The 9,438-nt window shown below is 44.4% G+C and overlaps 1 pseudogene across 1 annotated transcript; it reads left to right on the top strand.

Annotated features, from left to right (window-relative positions):
• The first annotated feature begins 4,244 nt into the window (after positions 1-4,244).
• LOC307111667 (large ribosomal subunit protein eL21-like) lies at positions 4,245-7,562 on the top strand (annotated as a pseudogene). The gene is made up of 2 exons: positions 4,245-4,368; positions 7,070-7,562. The product of its transcript is annotated as a large ribosomal subunit protein eL21-like (transcript).
• The last annotated feature ends 1,876 nt before the right edge of the window (positions 7,563-9,438 follow it).

Here is a 9,438-nt window from a genome sequence, read left to right as displayed (position 1 = left end):
CAATCCTGAATCAATTGCACGATTTATATGTCTTCTTGGGTTGCAGGACACAGTGTAAAAAAAACAAAACAAATAGTGTGGTGAAGGCCTAGGGGGAGGGGGAAGGAGGACGGTGCGGGGTGGAGAGGGTCATGGGGGAAAAGGGGACATCTGTAATACTTTCAAAAATAAAGATTTTTTTTTTTAAAGATGGAATGTACAGATGATGGGGAGAGGGTGGTTACAAAATCTAGTAAGTCAACTTCAGTCCTGATCTTGGATCAGCAGCCTCTACCATTCTTCTCAGATTATTATAAACGTTTACCACTTAGCTTCAACTGCTTACTCATCCACATCCCCAGTAGATAACCGCCTTCTAATGCACAGAGGGAGTAAAATTCCAAAAGCAAGAACTTCCCCTTCCCACTATGAGCCTCCAAAAGAACCTGTACATGTGTATCGTGCTGCCTCTGCCCCCACTCCCAAGAGAACGGAGATGTCCTTTCTCTAGTTAAGTCCCACCTCTGCTTATGATCTCACTCCATGACCGTGCTCCTTCAGCCACCCCCTTAACATCTGTACTTGCAACCACTCAGCCTCCACTGGTTCATTTCCCTTGGCTGAAACAACACTCCTTCAACCCTACACTCTGTCTGGTTACTGCCCTATTTTTTTTTAAATATATTTTATTGATTTTTTACAGAGAGGAAAGGAGAGGGATAGAAAGCTAGAAACATCGATGAGAGAGAAACATCGACCAGCTGCCTCCTGCACATCCCCCACGGGGGATGTGCCCGCAACCAATGTACATGCCCTTGACCGGAATCGAACCTGGGACCTTTCAGTCCGCAGACCGACGCTCTATCCATTGAGCCAAACCGGTTTCGGCGTGGTTACTGCCCTATTGTTTCTCTTTAGAGTCAAGCTCTGGAAAGAATTGTCACTCCTCTTTCTCAGCTCTATAACCCGAGTCATCTGATTGCTTGGCTTTCGGTGCTGTGGGCCACTCATTTTCTGTGATACCCCATTTACCTGTCCTCCCGTGTTTGTGCTCTTCCTGTGTCCCCTGTTAGGTTGAGAGGGGTCACTGAGCCAGTCACCCAAGATGGAACCCAACTGTCATTCTAGACTTAACTCCCACTCAATCAGTCACTGGTGGATTTTACCCATAAAACATTAGTCAGGTTCTCTCCGTTTCCCTGCCCACCAAACCATTCTAGTCTCCTCATCAATCATAACTTCTTTCCGTTGTCCTTTGTACCGCTTTCCAGTTAGCCTTTTTTTCCTTTTTGACTAAATTTTTTAGTTGTTTTTTTTTAAAATATATATTTTATTGATTTTTAACAGAGAGGAAGGGAGAGGGATAGAGAGTTAGAAACATCGATGAGAGAAACATTGATCAGCTGCCTCCTGCACACCCCCTACCGGGGATGTGCCCACAACCAAGGTACATGCCCTCGACCGGAACAGAACCCAGGACCGCCAAACCGGTCAGGGCTTGACTAAATTTTTTAAACCACAAATGTAATATATGCACATTAGAGAAAATTTGAAAAATACAGAAAAGGATAAAGATATTAGAAAACACTCATAACCTTACCACCCAGAGATAATAAATATTATATATTTGTTTTCTTGCTAGAGTTGTTGTTCAGAATCATAAATCAGATCATTCCACTGCTTAGAGCCCTTCAGTGGCTCACTTTCATTGCTCCCCATCTCTTTCAGATTTAGCTCAAATTCCTACCAGAGTCTGAAGTCCTGTGGGTCTGCCTCTACTCCCGTTTGTCTCTTGCCGCCCACCATGTGGCCAGTCTTAGGTGGGTTGCCCTGGCTGCAGGGTGGTCTCCTTTCTTTCCTGCCTCGGAGCCTCTGGAATGTTTATACCTGATTTGTCATGATAATTTTAAATCATCTTGGAGAAGCCATTACTGAACACTCTACCTAACATCATGGTCCTCTCCCCACTAGATGGATGGATGGATGGATGGATGGATGGATGGATGGATGGATGGATTGATTGATTGATTGATTGATTTTAGACACAGGGAGAGAGGGAGAGGATTGATTTGTTGCTTCACTTATTTATACATTCATTGTTTAATTCTTATATGTACCCTAATTAGGGATCTGAACCCGCAGCCTTGTTGTACAGGGATGATGCTCTAACCAACTGAGCTGCCCAGCCAGGGCCTGAAGTTTCTTTCTTCCCTTTTTTTTTAAATCCTCATCCCAGGATATGTTTTCATTCATTTTTTTTTTTAAAGAGAGAGAGAGAGAAAATTGGTTGCCTCCTGTATGGGCCCCTCAAGTATTGAACCCACAACCTTTTGATGTATGGGATGTCACTCCAACCAACTGAGCCTCCCCCCACTATATTTTTTTAGTCTTGTTTTTTTCTTCATTTAGTCACATAAATTATTACAACCGTTCCTAAACAGGATTTCAAAAGCCATAGACTTGCCCATTCTTTGATACAGCAATCTAGCTTCAACTCATTTATTCTTTTTAAATCATGATTGATAATATGCAAAGATTTTAGATACAGATGCTTACCACAATGTTCTTTTTAATATTTAAAATTGAAGACAAATAAGTTATGGTTTGTTCAAACCCAAAGGTGCTAGAAATATATTTGTGGTATATTATCAGTAAAAAAAAAAAAAAAAAACAGGTTTCAAACATATACTGATCCTTTTCTAAGTCAACTTCAATCTTGATCTTGATGATATAGCATGATGCCATTTTTGTTTTTTTAATAAAGCAAATACATAAAGACTGGATGGATGGCAGACTCTTTCGTGTTCAATATAGGCATTTTGCCAGGCAGGTGTGGCTCAGTAGTTGAGCATCTACCCATGAACCAGGAGGTCACTGGTTCAATTTTTTATTGATTTTTTACAGAGAGGAAGGAAGAAGGATAAAGTTAGGAACATAGATGAGAGAGAAACATCAATCAGCTGCCTCCTGCACACTCCCTACCGGGTATGTGCCCGCAACCAAGGTACATGCCCTTGACCAGAATCAAACCTGGGACCCTTGAGTCTGCAGGCCGACGCTCTATCCACTGAACCAAACCGGTTAGGGCCACTGGTTGAATTTTTGTCAGGGCAAGTGCCGAGGTTGCTAGGTCAATCCCAGGCCCTGGTTGAGGCGCCTGAGGGAGGCGACCAATCAATGTGTCTCTCTCATAGCGATGCTTCTCTCTGTCTCTCCCCCTCCCTTCCACTCTATAAAAGTCTATTGAAAAAAATATCTTCGGGTGAGATTAAAAAACAAACAAACAAAAAAAGAACAAAAAATCAACATTAGACCCCTGCCTTTGAGAACCATTTCCTCAGAGTCCTTGAACACTTTCAGACTTACTGGATCAGACTTTCTGAAGAGTGGGGCCCAAGGATCTGTGTTTGAAAGAACACCCACAGGGATCCTGATGGTGCAATAAAGTTGGAAAACCACCCCACTAAGTGTCCCCAATTCATTTTACAATTCTCCATTGTTGCAATTAAACTATTTCCTTTGCCCATCATGCTGCTCTTGGGAGGGAGTGTCTTCTCATTTACATACTTCCAGCACAGCCCTCCCTGCGCTAGGTCTGATCAAATAATTGAATCGATACCCCTCTCTTGGGAACTGGCTTTTCAGGCCATTTCACAGTGGGCATTCCCTTTGCTGAGACCACAATTCACTTGCTGGGACCACATTCCATTATCTCCCCTCCGGGTAGGCACAGAGAATTCTCCGCCCAGAAAAAGCCCGCCAAAAGTCCTTTAAAAGCCGCCGACTCCCATCACTGGGGGCTGGAGCCATCCAGGCTCAGCCACCGGGTGTGCGGATGGTCGGATAATTTCATAATCCCTCACCATTCTGGCCTCGTGCGTTCCTCCTTCGGTGACCTAACACCTTGCCCTATCACAGTGGACTCTGGGTGCTTATTTGTGAAATGAGTGATGTGCCCAAAACGGGAGCCCAGGTGTCCTGATCCCCAGATCTACTGTGTTTGCTGTCACATGTTTATCTCCATAAGCCGCCGAATTCTTCCTGCTCCAATTATGCCTAAACATCACACGCCAACTTAAAAACCTCACAAATCACTCTCTTCCTCGGTGCTGCCTGTGGGCGTGGCAGCTGTCTCGGCACCATGGCTGCCCTCAGCTTGTCAAAAAGAGAACCAAGAAGTTCATCTGGCACCAGCCAAACACAGATGTCAACATATCCAGAGGCATTGACAATAGAGTGTGCAGAAGGTTCAAGGCCAGGTCTTGATGCCCAACGTCGGTTATGGGAGCAGCACAGAAACAAAGCACGTGCTGCCCAGTGGCTTTCGGAAGTTCCTGGTCCACACGGTCAAGGAGCTTGAAGTGCTGCTGATGTGCAACAAATGTTACTGTGCTGAGAGGGCTCACACGTCTCCTCAAAGAACCACAAAGCCATTGTGGGAAGGGCAGCCAGATGGCCATCAGGTCACCAACCCCAATGCCAGACTGTGCAGCGAAGGAGATGAATAGACAGATTGTGTACACATTGTATTTGTGTTAATAAAACCGTAAAATTCTGCCAAAAAAAGTAAGCCAACAAAAAACAGCCCAAGCTGGCGTGGCTCAGTGGTTGGGAGTTCATTGATGAACCAGGAGGTCACGGTTCCATTCCCAGTCAGGGCACATGCCTGGGTTGCGGGCTCAATGCCCCGTGTGGGGTGTGCAGGAGGCAGCCGATTAATGATTCTCTCTCATCATTGATGTTTCTATCTCTTTCCCTTCCTGTCTGAAATCAATAAAAATATATATTAAAAATAAAAAGAAACCCCCAAACCGCACAAATACACATAGAAAGATTCTGGGAAGAATGGGATTTATGGAGGATTGATTGCTCTAAGGAAGATCAGAAAATGAGGCTTTCTGATAGTGAAGCGAGTAGAATCACCACAAGACAGGGGAGCAAGCAAGCCCCTGCAGCCTGTAATGATTCTAAGTGTGTTATCCAAGTCTCCCCAAACCCAGCAAAGAGTTAAAACATCCTCTGGAAAAGAGCCCTGGGGTGATACAATAAGGTGGGTGCTCGCAGGTAATGAGTCATGTAACAGAAGGCTTGTGTGTGGTTTGCCTGGAGAAATTATAGTGTATCTCCCACACTATCCAAGGATAAAGATGCTCTGATGGTATTGGCTAGTGCTATTAATTTAGAGAGAGCTAGTCCAAAAGACTGCCAGTTCATCTTGGGAGAAATACGTATCTCGCACAAGAACAACTAATCTTTTAACCAAGGTCTTTATTGAGCATCTCCCATGGGTCAAGGGCTGTACCAGCTGCTAGAGATGTGACAGTAGGCACAACAGGAACAGTACCTGCCCTAAGGAGTCACAGTGTTGTTCTCACTCACTCACCCAATTCCCAGCCTGTAGCGTGGCATGCTTTGTGGATCCGCCTGGCAGGGCAGAGGACTCTGAGCAAGTGACCAGAGCCAGTTATTTTGCCAGTGAGGCCTCCTGTTCTCACACTAAGAACTTTCTAGTCTTGAGTCACTTATGACTTGGGTGAGTGTAAAACAGTTGTTAAACAAAATTTAACTGGATACATTTATTTATTTTTTTAAGTGCAGGTTGGATCTCCTATACTTTATTTTATTATTTTTTAAAATATATTTTATTGATTTTTTACAGAGAGGAAGGGAGAGGGATAGAGTTAGAAACATCGATGAGAGAGAAAAATCGACCAGCTGCCTCCTGCACACCCCCTACTGGGGATGTGCCCGCAACCAAGGTACATGCCCTTGACCGGAATCGAACCTGGGACCCTTCAGTCCGCAGGCCGATGCTCTATCCACTGAGCCAAACTGGTTAGGGCCAACTGAATACATTTTAAAGATCTTGTTGGCTTTATTCAACAACTCACGAATCAGGCAGTATCCAAACTAGCAGATAGAAAGGAGCTCCGAGGAGCTGTGGAAAATGAAATATTTTAATAAGCAGAAGGGAGAGGGAACAAGGAAGTTATACTAGACAAAAAAGTGACTGGTTCTTGCAAAGTCACTTTTTCCTTCAGAGGATGGCAGGGGTCAATCAGGCAGATCACCTACCTAGAGCTGATTAGGTGGTTCTTGATCGACCGGTTTAAGATTCCATTTCTGGGAGAGCCCAAACGAATTAAGTTTCAATTTGTTGGTGTGGGGCTTAGCATAAGTGACTCCATTTTGGGCCTGTTGTTTGTTTTTAACAGTCAAATTCTTCAGGGTTTGATTTGCTCTGGACAGATGGATAGAAAGCTTCCCACGAAGGGAAGTCCTTCTGACCACAAGTGACCTGCCTTCATTGCTCAGTTACTGCACTTCCTCAGTCCTACTTCTAGCCCCTTAAGATTGCGTGTGTCCTTTCCGGCCCACAGAGAGGTTGTTGAGAGGATTCTTGGAGCATTGACTCCCTGGGTGTCTCGAATTCCAAAGAGCTTGAGGCAGCAGAAATCACAGGGCCTCAGAAGGCTTTGTTTCAGGAAACAAGGGACCCTCAAGCTTAAGCATAAATGGTTTCACAGTAAATCCCCCCCCCCCCCCCCGCGTTCAATGCTAGAGGGTAAAAATATGAGTGTCTGTGATCCAAAAGATCGGAGGACTCTGGATGTTTAGAAGAAAGGAGAGGGATGAGAGCAACTTCAATGTTTTACTTCCTTGATCTTCTTAATAAATCATATTTCATTTTCTTCACCCCACCACATACAACAATAGGTTTAAATGCTAGACTGTGAGCTACTCAAGGACAAAAATCTTATCTCATTCATCTTTGAATCCCCTGTACTTCACACATAGCATAAGCAAGATATTCCTTGAATGGATGGATGGATGAGTGAATGATCTCAGGCTTTGAGACTGACAACCCCTCTCTCTTCCTTCCTGCTTTCCGAGGTAGCATTAGAATAACAAAAGGACATGAGCTCTAGAATCAGACCCGAGTCTGAATCCCACCTTTGCCATACACCATCAGTATGACCCTGAGCAAGTTACTGACTATCTGGGCCTCATTTTTTTTTTTTTTGGCGGGGTGGGGGGGGGGGTGTACGAGAACATTTATTGACTTTTGGCCGGAACCACCATCTTCCAGTATTTCGTCAAAATGACAACACAAAGGGAAAGAGGAGAGGCCCCTGCTATATGTTCTCTAGGCCTTTTAGAAAACATGGAGTTGTTCCTTTGGCCACATACATGCGAATCTACCAGAAAGGTGATATTGTGGGCATCAAGGGAATGGGCACTGTTCAAAAAGGAATGCCCCACAAATGTTACCATGGCAAAACTGAAGAGTCTACGCCACCCAGCATGCAGTGGGCATTGCTGTGAACAAGCAAGTTAAGGGCAAGATTCTTGCCAAGAGAGTTAATGTACGTCTTGAGCATATTAAGCTCTCTAAGAGCCGAGATAGCTTCCTGAAACGTGTGAAGGAAAATGATCGGAAAAAGAAGGAAGCCAAAGAGACAGGTACCTGGGTTCACCTGAAGCGCCAGCCTGCTCCACCCAGAGAAGCACGCTTTGTGAGAGCCAATGGGAAGGAGCCTGAGCTGCCGGAACACATTCCCTGTGAATTCATAGCATGGTAAGTGTGTGGACGTAAGGGGCCACATGCTGACCTGACAAGCCCAGGGAAGGCCTGCATGGCGGTCTTGCAGACTCAGAGACCTAAAGTAACCACAAAGGATGGTCTGAAATTAAACTTTAACTAAAAGCAGTGATGGTGGGTAGTCACGTCCTAGGCCAGTATCTTCACTGACAAGGTCAACCTTTACCTTAACTGAGCCTATCTGTCTTTTTGCATCTATAATAACATACTCTTGAAATGTCTGGGTAACTTGTAACTTCCCTTTTTCTCCGGACCCCTCAGGGTACAACCAAATGCTCCTGGGTACCCAGGACAGAGACCATAAATTCCTTCATTGTTATTGTCATCATGTTAATTGTTGACTGTTAACTATCCTGTACCCACCTAAGTAAAAGAAGTATGTGCCTATCAATTTACTTTTTAGCCAATCCCAGAGGTTTGCCCTGCTTTGCTTTCTTCTGCCTCCTTAATCTATCACCAATGGATTTCATGTAACCCACTTATATCTTCTACTTTGATTGTAATCTATAAAAATACCCTATTTTCCCGTGTATTAGATGCTATTTTTTTCTAAAATCATTAGACTGAAAATTGAGGGGCGTCTTATACATGGAAGCCAGCCAAAGAGGGAGCTGCCCATACCTTGTCAAACAGGCTTCCTGAAATCATGAGCCTTGCCTTATTGTTACTGAGGTCAGCTGATGCTGTAATTGCTGTAATTGGAGGTGGAGGTGGAGAGTGTGCAGATGCAACAGGGACCAGAGCATTCTGAGTCCATAAAGATGTCAAAAAATAAAAAGATAAATACCAGTAAGCGATTGTCTTACTCTGCAAAATTTAAACTGAATGTAATCAGCTATGCAAAAGAGCATGGAAATAAAGCTGCAGAGAGACAATTTGGACCTCCTCCCACTGAGTATATGATCAGTGGGAGGAGGAAAACAGGAAGAACACCTCCTTAAGATGCCAAAAAAGAAGAAGGCCTTAAGAGGAAAACCAGCAAAACGTTTAAAATATTGATTTCTTAATTTTGGGTTGGAAAAGTGAGGGGCATCTTATACACGGAAAAATACGGTAGGTGAAAAACCACCATTCTCCGGAGCATTATCCCAATTCATTGAGATTCTGCTTCCCGGCAATTGTGGACAGTTTGGCTCAAATAAACTCAAAAATTCTTTCCCTCTCTCTTCCACTCTTTCTAAAATCAATGGGAAAATACCCTTGGGTGAGGATTGTGAGAAATGCTCACCTGTCCAAATTCAAATAAAGGACTCAGAAGGATGGCGAAAATGAGAGTGTTAATATGTTCTCGAGAGCGGGTGTCCATTTGGTTGTACAGGCACACCTGGGGCAGCGAACACAGCCCATTTATTCAGTTCCTTCTCCGGTTCCTCATTGGCTGAATACTATGGGATCACTGGTTTCCTCATAAGTTGCCTAGGTCTTGCTGTCTCCCATTGAGCCATTTAAAAAAATTGGGCTGACTAGCTGGTTTGGCTCAGTGGATAGAGCGTCGGCCTGTGGACTGAAGGGTCCTGGGTTTGATTCCGGTCAAGGGCACATATCCAGGTTGTGGGCTCAATCTCCAGTGGGACCTGTGCAGGAGGCAGCCAATCAATGATTCTCTCTGCATCATTGATGTTTCTACCTCTCTCTTCCTCTCCCTTTCTCTTTGAAATCAATAAAAAATATATAAAAATATTTTTTAAAAATAAAAAAATTGGGCTGAGGCCTTTTTTAGTTGCCTCCACCTCCCACTGTCTAGCTGAGGCAGGCGCCTGGAGGTGGGGGGTGGTTTCCACCATGATGCTGGCCCACGTCCACAGTTCCTTCTTACATCCTCTTCCCTCCTCCCTGCATTCTGTTTGCCCTGAGGA

Source organism: Cnephaeus nilssonii (genome assembly GCF_951640355.1).
Source record: "Cnephaeus nilssonii genome assembly, chromosome: 15".
In the NCBI taxonomy this organism is placed as follows: Eukaryota; Metazoa; Chordata; class Mammalia; order Chiroptera; family Vespertilionidae; genus Cnephaeus; species Cnephaeus nilssonii.
The sequence above is the reverse complement of the archived record's forward strand: the minus strand, read 5'-3'. Positions and strand labels throughout refer to the sequence as shown.